We start from the raw sequence: 23427 nt of genomic DNA, 5'->3' as shown, positions 1-23427 counted from the left end.
CATTACCATTGTTTTGATCGCTGCATTCATCACATATGCTTACAATAGTATGATCAAGGTTATGATGGCATGTCACTCCAGAAATTATCTTTGTTATCGTTTACCTGCTTCGGGACGAGCAGGAACTAAGCTTGGGGATGCAGATACGTCTCCGACGTATCGATAATTTCTTATGTTCCATGCCACATTATTGATGATATCTACATGTTTTATACATACTTTATGTCGTATTTATGCATTTTCCGGCACTAACCTATTAACGAGATGCCGAAGAGCCAGTTGCTGTTTTCTGCTGTTTTTGGTTTCAGAAATCCTACAAAGGAAATATTCTCGGAATTGGACGAAATCAACGCCCAGGGTCCTATTTTTGCACGAAGCTTCCGGAAGACCGAGGGGGAAGGAAGTGGGGCCACGAGGCGCCGACACCACGAGGGCGGCGCGGCCCGGACCCCGGCCGCGCGCCCTGGTGTGTGGGGCCCTCGTGTGGCCCCCGCGTTGCCCTTCCGCCTACTTAAAGCCTTCGTCGCGAAACCCCCGATACCGAGAGCCACGATACGGAAAACCTATCGAGACGCCGCCGCCGCCAATCCCATCTCGGGGGATTCTGGAGATCGCCTCCGGCACCCTCGCCGGAGAGGGGAATCATCTCCCGGAGGACTCTTCACCGCCATGGTCGCCTCCGGAGTGATGAGTGAGTAGTTCACCCCTGGACTATGGGTCCATAGCAGTAGCTAGATGGTCGTCTTCTCCTCATGTGCTTCATTGTCGGATCTTGTGAGCTGCCTAACATGATCAAGATCATCTATCTGTAATTCTATATGTTGTGTTTGTCGGGATCCGATGGATAGAGAATACTATGTTATGTTGATTATCAATCTATTACCTATGTGTTGTTTATGATCTTGCATGCTCTCCGTTATTAGTAGAGGCTCGGCCAAGTTTTTACTCTTAACTCCAAGAGGGAGTATTTATGCTCGATAGTGGGTTCATGCCTCCATTAAATGCGGGACGAGTGACGGAAAGTTCTAAGGTTGTGGATGTGCTATTGCCACTAGGGATAAAACATTGATGCTATGTCCGAGGATGTAGTTATTGATTACATTACGCACCATACTTAATGCAATTGTCCGTTGTTTGCAACTTAATACTTGGAAGGGGTTCGGATGATAACCTGAAGGTGGACTTTTTAGGCATAGATGCATGCTTGGATAGCGGTCTATGTACTTTGTCGTAATGCCCAATTAAATCTCACAATACTTATCATATCATGTATGTGCATTGTCATGCTCTCTCTATTTGTCAATTGCCCGATCTGTAATTTGTTCACCCAACATGCTATTTATCTTATGGGAGAGACACCTCTAGTGAACTGTGGACCCCGGTCCATTCTTTTACATCGAATACAATCTATTGCAATACTTGTTCTACTGTTTTCTGCAAACAATCATCATCCACACTATACATCTAATCCTTTGTTACAGCAAGCCGGTGAGATTGACAACCTCACTTTTTCGTTGGGGCAAAGTACTTTGGTTGTGTTGTGCAGGTTCCACGTTGGCGCCGGAATCCCTGGTGTTGCGCCGCACTACATCTCGCCGCCATCAACCTTCAACGTGCTTCTTGGCTCCTCCTGGTTTGATAAACCTTGGTTTCTTTCTGAGGAAAAACTTGCCGCTATACGCATCACACCTTCCTCTTGGGGTTCCCAACGGACGCGTGCTGTACGCGTATCAGTGGGCCAGACACGCGGACCAGGCGGACACGCGAGGACGCCGCATGCCATCCGCGCCCACGCAAACCTTCCCCAGATTTGGGCCGGGTTTGGGTCGTCCCGGATACCGCGGCCATCCGCATTTGCGATGTGTGTCCGGTTTGGCCGCGGTTTTGTTCGTTAGACCCATTCGGACATGCGGGCGTGGGATTGGTCGCCGCGTTGGAGATGCCCTTAGCACAATTTAAGCACTTGGTATTGATGAAGGAATTATAGATTGTGTGTTGAAGGTTGACATAAAGTGCCTAGGACGTCCTAGAGATTTCTTGTTCGCATTGCGGATTGCAAGTTACCCGTATTTTAGGTTCACTGTTGATTAAGATGAAACCATGTACATGAGGTTTCAGTCAAACACGGAATGTGATTTCACTGCCATGTATCATTTTTTCGTGGGTAGACATTTGATGGTGAAGTTTTACAAGGTGATTTCTGTGAAGAAACGCATCTGCCATTTCGATGTTTCTGGTGAGACAATCTGGTGGAGGGCTTGCACAGAAGATACATGGTCAGCTATTCTGGGGTAAAAATGTAATAAGTAGTGGGGTTTGCATGGCATATACCAAAAGTATGATGAGAAAAAATATTGCCATGACTCTTTTTTTATCTAGAGTCCCGCGTCTCTTCTTAGTAGTTGCACTCCAAGTATTTTTTTTGGGAGGATGTTCCCAATTGCCCCTTTTTTATCTTAGTACTGTAAACTATGCCCAAACTATGTAATGTATTTTTGTGTTGGACTACTATTATATTATGGCTGGATTTTTTTCAATAAAATGATTGTTGTGTTTTTTAGTGGTGGATCTCTATAATGTTTTTTTTGGGTTGACCTACCTATACATTTGTTACGGATGCTTCCATTCTTGTTACTTCCCCCACTTTTGTTATGCCCATACCATACTTTTTTTTGCACGTAACTAAATGATACAGTAAAATGTCACATTTTTCTGATGGGCTAGATTTTTTGTTTGTGCTATTTGTTTTCCCGTACAGGGGATTGAACATGACAAAGTCTAGTTCAGACAGGAAGGCTAGATCGTCAGCCACCAGACACAACAAGTTAAGTTTGATGAGGAAGAAACTAACACTGAAGAATACCTTACCATCTTTCTACTATGTAAAAAACAGTGAAGACAACAAGGGAGGAGGATGTGCTGCTGATGAAAGCAAAGAAGAAGAGGAAGTTGTTGTGTTTTCACAGGTTAGTTTTGTTTTTCTTTTTCTTTTTTGAGCATAGGATGTACTCTCATTTTTTTTAGATGCAACACATGTTGTTGCACCTAGTGTATCCTACCCTTTTTTATAGGAATTTCTATTTTCGTGCCCCTGGTTCGTTAGTTGTGCTCAGTTTTCCCGAGCCTCTTAACTTTTCCTCAGTTTTCTCCTCCCTCTAGTTTGAAACCCCTCGTAGATGCTCGGACGGGAGGGTTGCCGTCAGGTCAGAGGCCTTACCGTTACCGTTAATCTGACGGGTGGGGCTGCACAAAGGGTAGTTCCTCTCTGACCGTCTTGTGCTGACGGGTAGTCATCCATCTGTCGCTGACGTGTGGGCCGTTTTATTTTCTGATTGTATACGCGGTGCTGCCAATGACAAATGGGTCCGCTCTATAGGGCTGCTGCAGCCAATGACCAGTGGGGTCGTCTATTTTTTCAGGAAAAGACATATATAACCGCTCTGTGGGGCTGCCGCAGCCAATGACCAATGGGGTCGTCTATTTTTCAGGAAAATACATATATTGCCGCTCTGTGGGGCTGCCGCAGCCAATGACCAGTGGGGTCTTCTATTTATTTAGAGAAAATCATATATTCCCGCTCGGTGGGGCCTCCGCAGCCAATGACCGCTGGGGTCGTCTATTTATTTAGAGAATATCATATAGAGCCGCTCGTAGGGCCGCCTCGGCCAATGGCGAGGTGACTATTTTCGCAGCTTAATCTAAAGTGAATCTTATGCTAAACATGGTGCTTCCCGACGGTGACCTAGCGAGTGGCGGCGAGCATAGCCGTTCGACCATGCCGATATCGGCATCGTTTGGAGGCTGTGGTGCTCGAATCATGGTGGAAATTGCGATATAATTTTTTTAATGCATAATATATAGGAAAATAGCTAGATCTCTAAATCGATGCATATGAAGCTACATATATATTCTTGGTCATAATCCCCTTATCTAAAGGGGATGGATGCATGGCTTCACATCGTCGTCGCTTTCATCGTCAGTATCTTCGTCGTCCGAGTAGTAGTACTTACTGCACATTGTTCCGTCGAACGCCTTCACTGTGAGCACATCATCGCCTTCATATTTGAAGTGCACGAAGCAGCCGAAATCCACACAGTGCGCGATGGCGAAATTCTCCCAGCCCTTGTCGAGATACATCCGGCCTTGACCGTCAAATAGGGCCTCCACGGTCCAGAGACGAGGACCACAGTCAGCTGCTCGCAGATACACCTTAGCTGGCTCCTGACCGTCAAGATAGTCCGCAAACTGGGAGTGCCTGCAAAGAGATCGAGCGCCGATCGTTTGAAATTAAAGGTTTTTTAGAACATGCCCATAATTAATCACATGCATCATATATGTGGGAACGCGTACGTACCTTCTTGACCAAAGGGTCTTCATAGACGACGATGAAGAAGTCCTCTATGATCAATGGCAGTGTTGACGGTGGTGGTGGCAATGATGATGATCCACCACCCCGGCCGCCCCTTCCCCTTCCCCTTCCGGTCCGCGTCCGAGACGTGGAAGCCATGGCAATGGATCAAGTGTATGTGAACGAAGAAGAGAGAGGCAGAACCTATTGACACAAGGGATGGCCGTTGTGGGTGTTTATAAGGGAGAGATGACCGTTGTAGGGGTTTACACAATAAATTAAGGAGGAGGTGACCGTTGTGGGGGTTTACACAATAAATTAAGGAGGACATGACCGTTGTGGGGGTAGTCATCTAGGTTTTGTGTTTAGTCAAACTTTTTAAACTTTGACCACATATATAGGAAAAAGTAGTAGCATTTATGACACTAATTTAGTATCCCGAGATTCGTTTTGAAATGTAGTTTCAAATTATACCAAAATCTCATCATATATGTTGCTACTTTTTTATTTACGGTTGGTCAAAACTTAAAATATTTGACTTAGTACAAAAGCTAAAAGTACACTTATTTGTGGACGGAGGGAGTATATCTCAACAAAAAAGTAATGCGGACTATCTTGACGGAAATGGAACTTCGTGATATAGTTTATCATTTTACCGTGAAAAGTAATGCCTAAAAGAAATGGTAATTCATGATAGTTTATCATTTTACCGTAATGGCTACAAGAAATCGGTGATTGTTCATCATTTTTTGCGTGGAAAGTAATGGCTACAAGAAATGGGTGATGGTGTATCATTTTTGCGTGGAAAGTAATGGCTACAACAAATTGGTGATGGTGTATCTTTTTTTGCGTGAAAAGTAATGGCTACAACAAATGGGTGATGGTGTATCATTTTTTGCGTGAAAAGTACAAATCGGTGATGGTTTATCATTTTTTGCGTGAAAAATAATGCCTAAAAGAGTTTATAATTTAGCTCGTGAAAAATAATGCAGAAAACCAAACTTTAGCGTACTGGGTAACCGCACTTTAGCATACATAGAGGGTGGAAGCTAACCGCCGACAGAGAGAGAGAGGGTGGTGGCCCCGACCAGAGAGAGATAGGGGTTATCCTGCCGTTAAATCATACGAGCAACGGTCGGCGGGCACGATCCGCGTGACATGGGCTAGACCAATCAGGGGAATGTTGGGCGTCTGTGAGAATTTGTGAAGGAAGAGGCCAAAACTGAGTAGTATCAAGAAACCAAGGGCAAGTGAGTAGTAAACGGACTAAGGGATTCAAATATGAGATTTTAAAAATGAAAAATGCGTGTTTTGTACAATGAAACTCATCTTGGCCTACCTCAAACTATTTGCAATACAAATATACATGAGTGTGAAAATTATGGCCTCATTCAGACAAAATATGTTTTGGGGAAAACTGTTTTGGGTAGGGATTATTGTGGAAAACCATGCACCTTCATAGCTACTAGGTGATTTGAGAAGTGACAATTTGTGGTAAAACTTGATTTATCTATGATTTGAGAAGTGGCAATTTGTGGTAAAGACTCCATGAGTAAGTGCCACTCTTTTTCGGAATTTTTTGCACATTAAATAACTCATTTAACTGGTTAATCCCATTTGTTGACTCTCTGTTGACCAACCACTTGAGGGTAAAACTGAGTATATTGCACTAGCCAGTATTAGCACTCAAGGGAAAAACTGAGCACACAAAAAATGCTAGTATATGACTCGAGGGTATACCTGAGTATATCTAAATTTCCAGGGTTAGACTCGAGGACGCGTGTTGCGGTGCAGAAGTGGAAGACGTGCCATTGTTGACGCGTGTCGCGGTGAAAACATGCACTAGTGGACGCGTAAGCCCCTCTCTCCCTCCCTCTGCACACAGTACGTCTCATTCTCGCTCACGCACGAAACCACGCCTCTCACGTCCCATCAACTTCTCCAAATCGAAGGAAAAACCCCAACCGCCGTACGAGCCCTGCCGACGATGGAGAAGAAGAATGCGCCGGCGGCCATCGCCCCCGAGCCCGTCGCCTCCGAGGCCGTCGCCGCCGAGCCCGTCGCATCCGAGCCCGTCGCCGCCGAGCCCGTCACCTCCGACCCAGTCGCCTCCGAGCCCATCGCCTCCGAGCCCGTCGCCGCCGAGCCCGTCGCCTCAGAGCCCGTCGCCTCCGAGCCCGTCGCCGCCGAGCCCGTCGCCGCCGAGCTCGTCGCCTCCGAGGGCGGCGCATCCAAGCGCGGCGCCTCCGTGAGATGGGCCTCTCTCATGGGTGACGGACCACTTCACAAGATCGGCGAATGCTTACTGGCGAATGAGGAGTACGTCGACGCCTACTCTGCTATGAGGCAAGTCTGTAGAAATTGGCGCTCAGGTTTACCTGAGCCCGACGTGCACCTGCACGAATGGATCATGGTAGACCACGCCCTTCCACGCGCCGCTGAGTTCACCTTCCTCCAACTCGGCACATCCCGCTACGTCACCATAGATCTATCGGAAGTTCGTGCAAGGTTCAAATTCCTCCAAATTCCTCCATATCTATAGGGTTAATCTATTCTTATTTTCAATCTTAGTGCTGAATGTTATCTTCATCAATATATTTTTAGATACTACTTCGTCGGCTTTTGCCGTGGCGTCATCGTGCTTGCCCACAAGAACCCGTCGCACAAGATACGGCTTCTGAACCCACTCACAAAGGCATCGAACACTATGTTTGAGGCGCAGATGCCATCTGTTTTTCTGGATTCAGTCGCTGTAATCAAATCCCCGACTATGGTCTTCGTTTGCTCACATTACCCGAACAAAATTAGTTGGGTCGATGAGAGCACTCCAACTAAGGATATATATGAAGATTGGGGAGATGGAAGTTTTTCGATCGAGAACCATGGTTTGCGTTGCATTACCCCGTTCAATGGTGAACTGTATGCAATAGCTGTGGACAATTTTGAGTCCGGAAGAATAATGTGCACCAATGTACAGTTGCAGCAGCGCGCGAGCACTGTCAAGATGGAGACACTAATTTCATTTCCACAACTTGAAAATGACAAGTTCTATCTTGTGAAGTCGGATGGTGATCTGCTGCTTGTGTTGTTGGACAACATGCTTTTGGAGGACCAACCATTGGTGTACCGTGTGGACACTCAGAGCCGCTCTCTCCATCCGGTCAGTAACATTGGCAGTCATGCCTTCTTCGTGCATTATATCCAGTGTATCTCCGTCAACACCAGTGTGCACCCGACACTTCGACCTGGCTGCATCTACTCGCTAATTTGGGTTATATCAGAGAGTACATTCATGATACAAAGGCCTGGGATGAGTGGCCACGATATGTGGATAGAATGGGAAACTACGGTCTGAGAAATGAACACGGCCCATACCGTCTGGAGGATGTATTGGCCACACACTGCAGACGAAAGGAGTTCAATGAATATTTCCTTGGGATAATGCACGTATGGGGCGACGAAGAAATATATGAGCAATGAGGAATCTTCTTGTTGGCCATACATTGCGCGCGTCTTGTATTTTTTCAGCTTAGTTTGTCGTGAACATTAACAACGTTATTGGCTGCTTTTGGCTGCTGTATGCAGTTTATGTATTATACTTAGTTTTCTGATTATGCTGCTGTGAATTTATCATATACTAGCTTCTAGATTTGTTGTCATATTGGGCAAAAAACGAGGGACAAAAGGAAGAAATAGAAACTTCTCTAGATTTTATACTAATTTGGTGAAAAAGACAGAGAGAGAAAGAGGGGAAAAGGTGCTCTTAAAAATGCCAATTTGGGCCGAGAGAGACAAAACCCAGCTCCTACTCACGTGCAACCAAACGCTATCTCGTCCTGTCCCACGCGGTCCCTTTCTACCAGCCCCACGCAACGTGGGCCCACACGATGCGGCCCCACACGTCAGCACGGAACGGTCAACTAAACGGGAATCCTGCCGTCTGAGCTGCTTCTGCGGGTTTCAAACAAGGACTTAGAAAAAACTGAGGAAAAACTAAGGAGCTGGGAAAAACTGAGCACAACTAAGGAACCGAGGGCACGAAAATAGAAATCCTTTTTTTATAAGGTGCATCTTTTTTCCTTTTTCCTTGACCCCCGACAATGTTTTCTTTCCTTTTTTGTTAAAATCAGGTTAAATAAAAAAAAGCCTTTCAACGTGCTTCACCTATGAAGCTGGTCAGCTTGTACCCATACATGACACCAGATCAGAGAACTTTGACCAGGGACGCAAAATATGGTGGTATGTTGGAAATCAAATGCTTGAAGCTTCGACCTGAGCTTTGCAAGTTCCTGATGCAGAGTTTTGATCCATCATCATGCGAGATGGTGTTCCCTGGCCGTGGCTCAATCCCAGTGAATGAAGTTTCTGTTGAAGAAGTACTGGGAGTCCTTAGGGGAAAACTCGAAGTGCGGTATGAGCGTGACGCTGAAGCCACTAAGTTATGAAAGAACAACTTGGGGATGGAGTAAGGAAGCAGCCTACAATAGCATCACCGAAGAACAAGTTGCTATCAATGAAGAAGGCTAATTCAAAGTATCTTAGGCTTTTCATCATATATGCCATGTGCTATGTCCTTGCTCCGACTACAGGAGTAAGGATTAGTCCTAATATATACCCGTCTTTGGTAAGGATAAAACAAGCTAAGAAACTAAATGTATGCAACTTTGCTAAGAAACTAAATGTATGCAAAGCATCTACATCCAACGCAGAGAAACTTACTTCTTCTTTTTTCCAGAGAACAACTAGTTCATTTTTTGTAAATGCAGAAGGTCGTTCTTCATGTAACCTGATAGGGGAAAGTTGAATCAATAAACAAGTAAAAATAGAACATGTTCTTGAAATTTTTCCATATGGGATGCAGATTACATGCAAGTCATCCAAAAGATCACAAACATATTTTACTTCAACTATTACTAGAACAGAGACAACAAAGGGTATAACTCTGGATTTGCTAGCCTAATAGGAAAATCTGCTGCATCGTGTCCTAAGTCATTGCACACACTACACTTAGTGGTACGGGATGTTTTCTTCTGGAGATGTAGTCCACTCTGCTTTCTTTTGTGGCCCGGACGACCTTTAGTTTTAGTTTCCTCAGGGTCTTGCGCCTTTTTGTTGGCAGCTAGCTGTTCATCTTGTTCCTTTTGTGCACTTGTTGAAATATTAGAACCCGATGAACCTGCAGTTGCACTTGCACTTTTTTTCCTCTTCAATGCATCTGCGGCGGCCTTCTTTTGGTTTGCAAGCTCTCTTACCATAGCTTTCATGTGCTTCTCAGCAATCTCCTTCGTTTTTTCTAAAGCCACTAAGTCAACAACAAGCTTAGAAAACTCTGTGCATAAGTTCCCATAGCGCAACAACCTCATCTCTTTCCTGGAAAGCTTCTGCCCGGGTGATGGCTGATGAACTGGTTCAGTAGGTTGGACGACAATATCTGGAGTAGGTTTTGACCACCTAGGAAGGATGTAGTGCTTAGGCATTGTGATCATTGTACCCAAATAGTACATCACTTTCATCACATGGCAACATAATATTCCATCCTTGTTGAACTTGCACATTGGCGGTTATAAATCTCATTTGCAATGTCAACGTCAACCATGTAAGTTCTGCTACCATAACCTGCCACATAACCAATAATTGGGAACACAGCACACACCACCACCACAGTCACGAGCATTGTAAGATGTTAGCTTGCGCTGCTCAAGTTGGAACCGGTTGTAGATGGGTAGAGTGTAAATTTTCAGCATTTGTTTTTTCCATTGGAAAATTGCCCCAAAGACGGACCGTCTTGTCTTCATCGATAAATTCATTACCATGCTCAGAAACATCAATTTGTTCCTGCAACTTCATGAACTGCTTGAAGAAGTCGAAAAGGCTACCATGCGGTCTTGTGTACTGTTTAAGCACCACATTAAACCCCTCGCTGTGTGCTGTCGTTTGTAGGAAAGGGAATAACCTATGCTTGAAATACACTGGAACAAAATGTTCCCTCAATTCATACACCGATTTGAAATGTGGGTGCTCGACAACATCGTGTTTCACTAATATTTCAGCCCATTTTGCCTCAAACTCTTCAACAGTTACACTATAGTCGATAACCTCATTCAAGTCCCTTCTCAAATCCTCCATTTTCCCTGTGAAGCTACCAAGACGTTCTTGAACTTTCTGCATAATGTGCCATCTGCAATTCCTGTGGCAAGTGTGAACCAATATTGACAGTATAGCACTCCTTATTGCACCATCTTGGTCAGTGATAACGTTCTCTGGATGAAGGCCATCCATTGCTTCCAGAAACATTTCAAACAACCAGACAAAATCTGCAATCCTCTCATTCCGCACAAAGCCACAACCCAACTGAATTGGCTGGCCAAATATGTTTATACCAATGAAAGGCGCACATGTCATTTTATACTTGTTAGTCATGTAAGTCGTATCGAACGAAATACAATCATTGTAGTATTTATAAACTTCTCGGGCAACTCCATCCACCCAGAAAATGCGCTCAACTCTAGTAAACTCATCCACTTTGAACTTGTATAAGAAACGAAGGTCTTGTTTCTTCAGTTCTTCAAAATAATACAACATCTGTGTTATATCCTTGAACTTCTCTTCGGCTAGTGTCGCAGTGTAGTTGCTAACTGTTTTTGCATCATACTGGAACGTTTGCTTTGCTCCCATATAGCTCAGCCCTGATCTGCATGATCCTCCCAGAACTGAGATTAACCTCATGCACTAAGTCAATAAATTTCCTTTCTTCCTTTGGTATTTTTTTGTGAGACCGCATCTATTTTTTTAACGCCCACTTTGTGAGACACTCATGGTTATGTTCCTCCACAAACTGTGTTACTTGCCATCTAGCTCCAGCAAGTTTGATACGCAACTTAGCTTTGCATCCTGTGTGAACAGTGATTGTTCTATTTCTTTGTTATCGACTACTGAAACGAAAAACAAGAGCAATTTTTTCAGTTTCGACTTCTACTATTATCTCAAGCATAACATTTTCTTCTTACTGTCAATTACACCCAACAAGTCTATTTCTTTTCCTTTTTTTGAATGATAGATGCATGCAGGCAGGAGCTACTTCGTTCCACAAGTTGAAGTCAAAGAATTTAGAGAAAATAAAAGTTCAACGAAGGGAAAAGGGCCATCTTCACTCAGCTGTGTCATCTTTTTTCACCATGCCAGATTGGTGCTTCTTTTTTCCTTTACGGTCATGGCAGCTGTGGCATATGCTGGTGTTTCAGTCAACTGGATTTTATCTTTTTCTATTTTCCACTATGTTACCCTGGTTCATATGGTCACAAGTTTCATACTAGATGTTTCCCTTTTATATATGATGCATCACTACTATATGTGGTTCAGTTTTTTAACATGCTAGGAATAGTATGATGTATCTTGCTGCAATTACCATCTGCTAGAGTTGATCTACTAGTACTTTTTAGATGATCTACATTCTTTTTTTTCCATGTTTTTTGATATAAAGTACCAGATGGTATAAAACAGATCAAAAGTTCCCCCTGAAGGGGAAAAGGCCAGAGTTATTTCTGTTCATATGCAGGTGTAGAGAGAAACTAAAAAAGGAACTACCAGATGGTGTAGCTACAAGATTGGAGCATCAGATGGAACTGGAAGAAGCAGATTCAAAAGAAGATGGAACCAGAACCAGAAGGTACAGCGAGATCCAAGGTTTTGATGTTTTGACAAACCTGCAAACTGTGTTTTTTGTTGGGATCCCACCACATGTTGTTGGTCGACGTGGAGGAGCAGCTACATCATTTTTTTTCTACAGAAACAAAGATCTGGGAGGTAGGATGTATTTTTCCAGGGGTGAGTTCTTTTCCTAGGACAGCAATGGCGGCTGCGTTGAGATGGGAGGAGGGGGAAGAAGAGGATGGTGTGGTCTAGGGTAAAATAAGCTCAGTTCTTTGTTTGTTGCTGGGGGACCACCAAAATCACGAGATACGCTGTCATTTGTTCCCGCGTGCGTGAGTTACTGGGGGGCACGTTCCGAATCGGGAAAGATTCGGTCCCCTTTACCTTGCTGTTTACAGCCTATCAGGACTGATCTCGGTTTTCCTTAAAACCAGGTTGACCTTGGTGTAGCCATTCTTGCAGATTGTGTGGAGACAGTGGTTTGAACCCAGGTCTTTCCCATACTCAAGCAAAGGTGTAACCACTGGGATACATGCTAAATAACGTTGGCACACAGAGAAAGATCTTGTTAATTTCAGTGAAGAAGTAAATTAATGGGGCAGCCCATCCGCGGGCGCTTTCAGGCGATGCCTATAAACGCACGTTAATAGGCTTTGTATAGGCGCGCCCAGCGAATAGGGTTGCCTCTTTTATGTCACCCAAATACTGAGGTATGGCCTTTTGTTGTGTCGTAGGGACTGGGCCATAAGCAGCGTTTGTTTAGGCCGGTTAGCTACATCCACTATGGGCTGTGTTGTATCTAGTTTGTCAGCCCATCTCCTTCCCTAACCCTAAAACAAGGCGATTCCATGTCCACTGCAAAAAGAAGAAAACAAAAGGAACAAGAAAACCTCCTTGCGGCTAGAACTTGTCGCGCGTGTATGAAGGAACAAGAAGAAGACGACGAGCTAGCGGAGCATGCATGTATGTGTTCATGATGTTTATGTTATCCGTACATGTCTATGGGTCTTGATTCGAGTCTAACAAACATGCTTACATGTTCTCCGGACAAAAAGTTACCGCTTTCCTGCATTACTAAAATTTCCATCCATCCGTGGATGAATGAAGCCCTCCCTCGTGCGTCTTGTCTGCGCTGCGGTCCAGTCCCGGCGCACGGCCGGCAAGCAGGTGTCCATGTGCGCATCATCCATCCGCCGCGTTAATGTCAACGACACTTCCACTGCTCCACGTCCCCGTGCGCCTAACCCTCCTCCCTCCGCCATTATATAACACCAGGCCACCACCAACCGCGCTCCCGGCCGCCCTCCATGGCTCCGCTCCTCACTTCCACTCTAGCTAGCTAACACTGCATTCTTCTTCTTCTTCTAGCCACCTTCCATTGCATACGAAGCTAGCTGAAGTCTTTCTTCAGACACACGCCAATTAACTGATGGAAGAATCCATCAGCTCTTCAAGGGCCGCCGGCGCTTCCTTCTTCTACCGCGACGTCCACTGCTGCTACCCATCCGTCGACGGGCCTCGTGCAGCGGCGGAGGCCTCCGAGGACAGCGGTTGGACGGCCTACTTCTACGACGACGAAGACGGCGACAGCTACCTGCAGTTGCAGGCCTCCCAAGAGGAGCCAGCGGCGCCGGCGCTCCCGGCTCCGAGGAAGAAGAAGAAGGCGAACCGGCAAGGCCATGGACACGGCGATCGCGCTTCCGCTTCCACGGTGTCCACCGCTAGCAAGGCCAAGGCCAGGAAGAAGAAGGAAGTCCCCAAGGAGGAGAAGAAGAGGCCTCGCTGGGAACCAGCTGATGAAGACCCTCTGCAAGACACCGCCTCCTCCATGCCTGCAAATGCAACTCCGCAGCTGCAGCTGCAGCTGCAGGTATGTAAAATCGATTAATTCCTGCCCATGCATATGATCTCATTACTAATCAGTTCATGCTCCTCTCGCGAACTAATCAATGCTGCTCATCTCTCTCCCTCTGAGAAATGCTCATCACTCATATGCTTTCATGGCCATTATGCAGGATGGTTGGCAAATTGCTGGTTGTTATCATCAGCAGAGATCATCAGACACAGCGCTGCAGTGGACCGACTGCTGCAGCCTCCCGGAGACGCACATGGGATTACCGGGACAGGCCAGATGCAGAAAAGAGGGAATCGCATCATGCTTAATTAGTCCCTCTTAAACTGTTTGCGGAGCAGCACAGTCTCCAGTGAACTGGAGACCACACTGCTCACCATTTAGTTGTACTTCCTTCTTCGTCCATCACTATCTGCACCTTGTGCGTCAAGTCCTCAACTAATCTCATGCATGCGATGAGCCCTGTCACTGTGTATGTGTGCAATAACTAATGATCATGGTCCGCGTTGTAGCGTGTGCCAGTTTGACAATTTCTACTACTAGTATGGATGGAGCTTGCTGCAATTTGTTGCTCATTACCCTAACTGATTTCACAGCAGGCAGAGAGGTCAGTAAACGGTCTATCTATACATATAACTAGACTGCAAATACGTTCCACGCACAAGCGGACGCCTTGAGCTGTTGAGCAAATTAACATGGAACACATAGTACTCATGCTTAAAGGTTGCACGATCAAAAGAGTATTAACAAAATGCTCTTTTATCTTCTTCTATCTCTCTCTTGATTGATGTGTGCGCCTTAGCTGTGTAGCGACTGGGGTGTTGGACTCGTTTGCTCATATCGCCTCGATACGAACTCTTCAGTTTAACTAAAACGAGTCCTTTGTTGAAAAAAGAATGGTAACAAATGATGGGTGTGGAAGCATTATGACTGCAACATGACTTGGGATCATCAAAATAGAGGAAGTTCAACCCCACGCTTTCTATCTAAAACACTAATATTTTGGAACCGAGGTAGTACTACACGTGTGTGTCTGGAGCGGTTAATAAGTTGACATTGTGTAAATATTAGAGTGCCCGCTAATTTTGAACAGATCGTCCATATATGTATTCGTGCTTGCATGCAAGCATGAACCTCGAACCAAGTAGCATTCCACAAGAGTGAATAGGCCTCTTGACTTCGTCAACTCCCTTTGTCGGCTAAGAAAATTCAGTCGGTAGATAGTAATCCTTCCGTCTCGATCAAAACATGTTGCGTGCAATTTGTTAATTTTATTTAGAGTCAATCTTTATGAAGTTTGACCACTTAATGATAAAAATTATCAGTATCTATATTATGAAATGTATATAATATGAAAATATATTTCATCATTATTCTAATAACATTGATATCATATTGTAGAAATCGATATATTTTGTTATATAATTGGTTAATATTTATAAATTTTACTTTGACTAGACGTATATGCAATATATTTTGTAATGCAGGGAGTGTTATAAGAGTAATTTTGCACACATAGCTTTAGGAATCCGCCATTTCTAGAGGCTTTCTAACCAAAAAAAAGGTGACTCTAGAGTCGATAAAAAAACTCCATATCTACAAGGGTTAGGCCAATACATATTGTTTGGAACATGCCATGCAGATAGTCATGTGATGATGATATTTCCTTATGCATGTATTCATGAATTATTTATATTGTCCCTGAACATCATCAATCATATGTATCATCAAGTACATGCATGACTTAGTTGTGAGACTATATACTGTATGATGATGATTCTAATGGTCCCTAAAAAAAATGGTCCCTAGTCAATAAGATTAATGTGGGGATACATGTTTGTAGACTAGTGTTATGATTCAGACTCGCCACTATTCAATCTGGGATGGAAATAGCTGAGTGAGACAGATCTACTGTGTGACGCAATAAGAGGTTTATCATTTATTAGTCTCGAGTATAATGTATATGCCATATCCTAGACTTGAGGTCTTCGCATCTCGAGTCACCTAAACTTAGAATTATACGGTACTCCCTCTGTTCTATATTAGTTCCCGCAAAAATTTGGATGTATGTGCGACAATTAATATGAAATGGAGGGACTAGTCAATAAATTATTTTGTTGATCCAGTATTATTGCATTTGATAGGTTAAAGTTTTTTTAGACGTTAAACATGGAGAGTGTATATGGTAATTGTTAGTCTACACATATAGAGATTGCAGGAAGATTATTGTATGGGGCCGGGTGGAAGCATGTACTGCTGCACACACATGCATATATGAATATATGATGCATGGTACTAAGCGGCTGCCCATACAAATGGACCACTGCATGTCAGATGATGCAGCTAAGCTAATTACAACTAGCTAGCTAGCTAGCTAGCTGCAAGACCGTTCGTGCACGTCTGCACAATGGGCGCCACGGCCTGGATCGATGGATGGATCGATCGATCCAAGCATGAAGGATGCATGTGGGCATAGGTAGCCGGTTGCAAGCAAACGAGCATGCATGCATGTATATGTAGCTATAGGTTAGTTTAGGAGACTAGACGATCTACGGAGTACCTTGGATTGGTATAGAAGTTAGCTAGCAAGCTGCATTGACGTTCGATCCATATATGTACATGATCTCATCGTGGACATACACATGCATACTCCCTAAGTTACATAATTCTGGTGACACTTTTAGTTTAAATTTGAGTTAATAATATGACAAGAATTATGGAATTGAGAGAGCACCGGCGTACATCGGCACATGAGTGGATCCGAGACGCACGTGGAGCCATCGACCACCAAAATAAGAAGAAACCCGGAATTCTAGATGAAACGATTAAATTAAGGGATAAGTCAACCATATTAGAAGAGAAACAGAGCAAGAGAAAAACCCTAGCGCCGCCTCCATCTCTGCCTCTTCCATAGGTTGGTTCCCCCTTCTCCGTCCGGCCTAGCCGGTGTCAGGAGATATGGGGAACCCGGTCTATGTGTGGAGTTTTTAATAAAAATAGTTTTTTTCTAAAATTTGGTCGGCGTCTTCTTTTTGGCATCCGTCTCAATGAAGACGGCATCGTCTATAATAAGTGATCTACGCCCCTTTCGTTCGACGACGAGATATCCTTCACGACGTCAACAGTTGTGATGGAAGATTACAATTTTCTAGGTATGGGGCTTCGGATCTTGCTTCGTCGGGCTGTTTTTGCATCTTTTCTCATGGTCTGCGAGGAGGGTTGTTCTCGCAATATTTGCCCTGACTGCTACATCGTTGACAACGGTGATTCCTACTCTCGGCTCCCAACGACGTCGACCAGGTTGTTCGGTTGCTTTTCCGTGGCACGCTAGTGTTGGTACTTTTGTCTATGTTCATTGACTACTTCAAATGCTTCACGCATGCATATAGCATTGTCATTGCACTCAAGTTAAAATGATGGGGGAGCCTTCGTTAGTATCTACAGGTTTGTGATTCGGTATCTACGTGTGGTTGACTTCAGAATAGGGCAAGATTATGTCATGAAATAAGAAATAGTTTGAAGATCTTGAAGATTTGGTTGTTTCTTTTAGGCTCTATTTTGTAATTGTAGCTTGTGTATCTCTACCATGTACTATAAATATATATGATATTGATTGTCAAAAAAAGTGAGATTGGTAAAATTGTCGCAAAAAAAATTGATGCACACAGACGTTATGCGTAGTACTCCCACTTTTTTGCGAAAACTCTACTGATCTATTAATAATCATCAACAGTAGTAAAAATATATCAAAAGGTTAATAAAAAAATATAAAGTCACCCAGACCATAGTACTCCTACTTAGATGTAGCCGTGTACCGACCTACATATGGATGGCTTGACTGCATGCACACGTGCATCCTGCATCAGGAGGCAATTGCAATCATATATATACATCCAGCAGAGACAGCACCCGGGCGAGTGATGGACAGGCTCCGGCGAGACAGAGGGGGACTGAATGGCCATATGCAACATGCATGGCTAGACTATATACTGTACATTATTTAGGCTGAGCGCAGCCAGCACAGGTAGGCACCCACGCATGCGTGCCTTGTCTACGACCGAAAGGGCCGTGCGTGCGGTGCATCTATTCGATCATGTGATCATGTCCTGTGATGATTATCAAGTTTGGTTCATGCACCACGCTTCCTACTGCCACATTCTTGGTTGATATAGTGCATCGCTAGACATTGCAAACAAGGAAATAATGCTAACGTATACCACCAAACTGAACCATAGCTATCAAGAGTGTAGAGACATGATATGCAAACAAGAACCGTGTGCTCAACTGAAGGTTGTAGAGTCATTGTATTAACGGAATTGCTAATTCTCATGCGTTTGAGATTTAGTAATCTCAATCAACTCCTTAGCTAATGGATTTGCGTCGTGATTGATGTTGATATGACCATTATAAGTGGATTGCAAGTGAGATAGTCTTAGTTACAGATGATATTCATAGTTGCAAATGGGTCGCAAATAAAAAAAATATAACTACACGGTTGAATTTGCTTCAAGATTCATGTTGGCCTATGAGTTACACATAAGTTGCAACTATATTTTAATTGAGACTCGATGATTGAGATTTAGTTAAGTAGACTAAGATTTAGACGTGCCCTTGTATTAATTTCATTTGAAACCGGGCGCATCAGGTTTAAATTTCTACCATAGTCTGAGAACTAAGTCTTAGTAATTTCACAAAAATAAATCCTAGTATGAAATAAATAGTACTCTATGTTCCGAACTATAAAATGTTTTGAATGTTTCAAGGTGAGTACGTATGGACTGGAATTAGCACGCATAAAATGCCTCTAGATACATACGATTTTAAAAAGGTGTGGCTAATTCTAAATTAATTTGGAATTAAACTAATTTTTAGTCAGTGATGTCATCAAATTGCAAGTCAAGTTGCAACTCATGAGTAGCACGAATCACAAAGCAATCCAATGATTTGGGTCATTGCAACTTATGTTGTAACTTATAACTAGCACGAATCACGTAGCAATTCAACGGTTTAGATTCTCTATCTAAGTTGCAACCCCATTTGTTGCCATAAAAATCTCAGCTACAACTCATATTTCACTCATGGTAGCACAATCACGATTCAATATTATGATTTAGAAATCGACTTAAAACTAACCTAATTCTCCAATTCTCAATCGACTGAGAGTTAGCAAAACCGTTTAGAAAAAGCTCAGACGTCTTATAATTTGGAACGAAAATAGTATGATGGATGAAATCACTACGTGACTGCAGCCTGCCAGCAAAGAAGCAAACGGTTAAATGCGCAGGTCGGGGACAAGGGCAGAGGAGGTGCCCCTGATGCGTCTCAATCAATCATCCACGTACGTACACTGTCTGGTACGTGTGCAATGCGCCAATGCCCATGAAACGCAAATCCGTCCCCACGCTACCTATGCTAACCTTTTCCAACACCAGTACATACACGGCCTGCGTATGTTGACTTGTGCCGGAGCAAAAGCTTTGGCGCCCGTGCTAGATTGCAATGTTTGTTTTCAGATCTCCATGTGATTGGCTGCGACGGCATGATTACCAGGGCAGCATCTCCAACGGGGTGACATAAACCGACGCTGAGTGACCATTTACATTCGTTGGGATTATGTTCCAGTGAGGCGACGCAAAACAATCGGGCCCTCCGCGGCAACGCAAATCTAACCTAAATATGTGTCTCGGATGTGTCTCTGTGGACGCTGGGCGGACGCGCAAAGTGTCCACTCGCGTCTAGCGAACGTTTCATCGGGCTTGCTTGGCAGCGACCATGGCTTGATGTGTCTTCTCAGGCGCGACAGCGCTGCTGCATCGCTTCGGCAGTATGCGCCACGTTAATGGCGATGCCTCGCCTGCCGAGCGGCCGCCGCCCACCTCCACCAACGTAGTAATGGCGATGTCACGCGTCCCGCGACTGTCGCTTGTCTCCAGCCTATATAAAGAGGGCGCACGCTCTTCTTCCTCATCCACTCCTCCACACAAACCCTAGCCGTCACAAACTCCACCGTAGCGCCGCCTAGCTCTTCCTGCAATGCAGCCAGGCCGGCGAGGAAGTCCATGGCAGGTCTTGGTGGCCGGTGAGGCGGTCGAGGCCGCGGACCTGGGCGCCCTCGGGACTGGGGTCGGGACCGTCGATGTTGTGGGTATACTTTATGGGTATATCAACGACATGGCCTAGATCCGGCAAGCCCGGGTGACCCACAGACGATGATGATGGCATATAGCCTATTGGGCGGCCCAGTTGTTGTAGATCAAGATGGATGAAGTCCAGCCCAGGAACAGGAGCCGGATCTTAACCGACCTATGAAGATAGCTGGATCCGTGAAGGTCCATGAAGTATCCGGATCCAGTACGGCGCATAAGGAAAGGTGGATCCTTGACGTGCACGGCAATGTAATATTCCGTAGTTAGGCATCTTGTATTCCGGCTAGGACTCTCCGTGTAACCCCTAGATCCGAGCGTCTTTATAAGCCGGATCCCGGGAGCCCTAGAGGCACAACCACAACTCATTGTAACAACGCGAAAGCGCCCAGATAATTCCAGACAAGCAGCAGTAGGCCCTATCATCGTGCAGGTGTTCCGAAGCTGGGTAAATCGCGTACCACCGTCCCGGGGACTCTCCGCCCAACGACCCCTACTTCTTCTTCTCTCCATGAGGATCCCTCCTTTGGAGTACCGTCAAATAGGCAACGACAGTTGGCGCCCACTGTGGGGCCAGCGGCGTCTGGAGGCCGGAACCGGGAGGGTTCCGCCATGGGAAGCTACGACGAATCCATCGTTGTGGGGCGTGTTCTTTACGCCGGAAACTTTCCGATCGTCCCTCTGGACGAGTGTTGGATTCCGGCTAATACCGACCCCATCAAGCTCTCCATCGTCCCAATCGGCGGCATTCACATCTTCATCGGCGAGACCGTCGATTCCGACGGAAATGCCCCGGTAAGTCACGTTGACGCGACCGCCGCTGAGCAGGACGCAGTCACGAAGATCCGATCTGAGACGCAGGAACATCCTAAGGAAGATTCCGCCTTAGATCTGGAAAATTCAAAACCCACCCAATCCTCCTGGGTCTCCCGGGTGTTAGAGAAGCAACGGTGTCACTTCGTGCACTTCCTGGCACATACCCAGGAACCGGCCCTCCTCAGGACGGAGTCGGACCCATGCAGGTTGAGGCTACCGAAGACGGCGACGCTCCGGAACAACAAGAGGTTGTCGGAGACAGCGACGCTCCGGGCCGGCAGGAGGACGCCGGAGATAAAGAAGAATCAATTTTAGGAAATCTAAGCCCAACCTCCGACGATGCTACCACCATGGACACGGAAGAGTACAATCACCTTACGAAGGAGCTAGAAGAATCGGAGGAAGCTGAAGCTGAAGCCGAATCCGCCCCGCCTAAGCAGGTCCTCGCGACCATAACCGGGCTGGAGCAGGAGGTTGAAGAAGAAGCAACTCCGACCGACCTTGGACTCCCAGGCCCGTCTAATTCGGAGACTCAGCCTTCGCGGCCACGTCGTCGCGCTGTGTCGGATCCCGGAGAAGGACGTAACCTTGAGCATGGGGAAAACCTGTCCCCAGAGGAGCTCGTCGAGCAAGCAGGCGTAGGTGCTATTGCCCACTCGGAAATCCTGAACAAGCCAACAACTCCGGACGCATCCGCAGATCCAGAAGCTCTAGAAGCCACAAGAATGGAAATGCTGGGCACTGCCAGGAGGATTGCTAATACCGCGATGGCAATGTTGGAGGAAAGACGAGAGGTAGAAGAAGTGATGCAGAACTTCCTCAAAAGAGAGCGCGGAGCTGCAGAATGCTTACAAGAGGCCAAAGCACTCCGTCGACAGTGGAAAGGCATCATCGGCAATGCCGAAGCGGAAGCAGACAGGATCCACCGGGAAGCCATTGGCCCCCGGAAGATTAACTTTGCGACCCCCACCGACCAACAGCCGCTCACAACTCCAAAGGATAACATGAAGAAGGATGCGGAACTTTTGGCTAAGAAAGATCAAGAAATTGACATCAACCACCTCCGTACACTTGTTGCTTCAGCAATGAAGCAGCAGAGCAGGGCAGACACTTCGCGCAGGTTGGAATCCAACCCGCAATTGTGTATATCCACCGCGCAGAAGGACGCCTTCGGAAGGCAACATCGTTACGATGAATCGCGCACCGGATCCCCGGAGCGTTTGATCCCCATGCCCTCAAAGACACCTCCGTCAGACCCGAAGAAGGGAAAAAAATCCGATGTACACTGGCAGAGACAAGTACCGCAACCTGTCACCTCCGTCTCGGATCCTGTGTCCTCCTCCGCCACCTCGCCGCCGAAGTCTAGTCAGAAACACTAGACCCCATGGGCCTGGTGGAATCAACATCCGTGACAACATGGTACCACAGAGGAACCGGAACACGGAGCGCACACCGGAACCTCATCGGAGCCGAAACGAAGAACGCGAGGAGCCCCGCAGAAGCCAGAACGACGGAGGCGGCCGTCATCACGGAGAAGGTAGCCACCGAAGCCGGAGTCAGCAGCAAAAAGGGCGCGGAGAATCTGAAGGTGGAAGCAAAAGGTCCCACAGGCCCCCTCGTCGGTCTCCCTCCCCACCACCTAGTGGAGGAGGTGGAGGCGGAGGCCGGAGATCTCGCTCTCGTTCAAAATCCCCCCGCAGCGGCCTGCGTGACGCAAGGGAACTACTTAACGAATACAGATCTGAATACATTGGCCCAAAATGCTTTGGCAGGATGATTCGGGAGGATCCAACGCCAAGAGGCTTGAACCTTAAGCTACCCGGAAATCTGAAGCACTACGATGGCAGTGAAAGGCCCGATACTTGGATCGAGGACTACTTCAATGAAGTCAGCTTCGCTGGAGGAAACCAGAAAATAGCATGCCGTATGCTCCAGCTGTTCCTTATTGGTCCGGCCCGTACCTGGCTCAGTGACCTCCCGGAGAACTCCATCTTTTGTTTGTTCGATCTGAAGATCGCCTTCTAAAAGCACTTCAGAGGCACCTACAAGACACCTGCTACGACAAGCGACCTGCAGGCATGTAACCAGAAAAAAGGTGAAACCTCAAGAAATTTTCATCCGATGGTTAGCAACCAGAAACGAGTGCGAGAACGTTGACAGTCGCACAGCTATGCACGCTTTTGTAGGTGGTTTGCGGAGGGGAGGACTGCTCCGGCACAAGCTCACTTTCCTGATCAACGAGAACAATCTGACTTTGGACGACATGATCGGCATAGCAAGTACTCACACCGCCGCTGACGACGACGCAGGTGGAGAACTTTCAGCTACAGCCATACCCCTGCACCAACAAAAGAAGAACCGTGATAACGGCGGCACTAGCAACAACAATAAGAGGAAAAATCCCCTAACGACCAAAAGAGCGGCGGATCCGACATGGTAGCCATGACGTTCCAACGCGGAGGTCAAGGAGGCGGAAGAGGCCGCGGCCGTGGTGGCAGAGCCGGCAGGGGCCAGCAGCGTGCTGACGAGGTCATCGTTGTCGGAACCCGCGCTCACTAAACCTACGAGGAATACAGGGATATGCCATGCTTAGCCCATATTGATCCGGCTACTGGCAA

The sequence above is a fragment of the Lolium rigidum genome, chromosome 7, assembly GCF_022539505.1.
Source record: "Lolium rigidum isolate FL_2022 chromosome 7, APGP_CSIRO_Lrig_0.1, whole genome shotgun sequence".
Lineage (NCBI taxonomy): Eukaryota > Viridiplantae > Streptophyta > Magnoliopsida > Poales > Poaceae > Lolium > Lolium rigidum.
The sequence above is the reverse complement of the archived record's forward strand: the minus strand, read 5'-3'. Positions refer to the sequence as shown.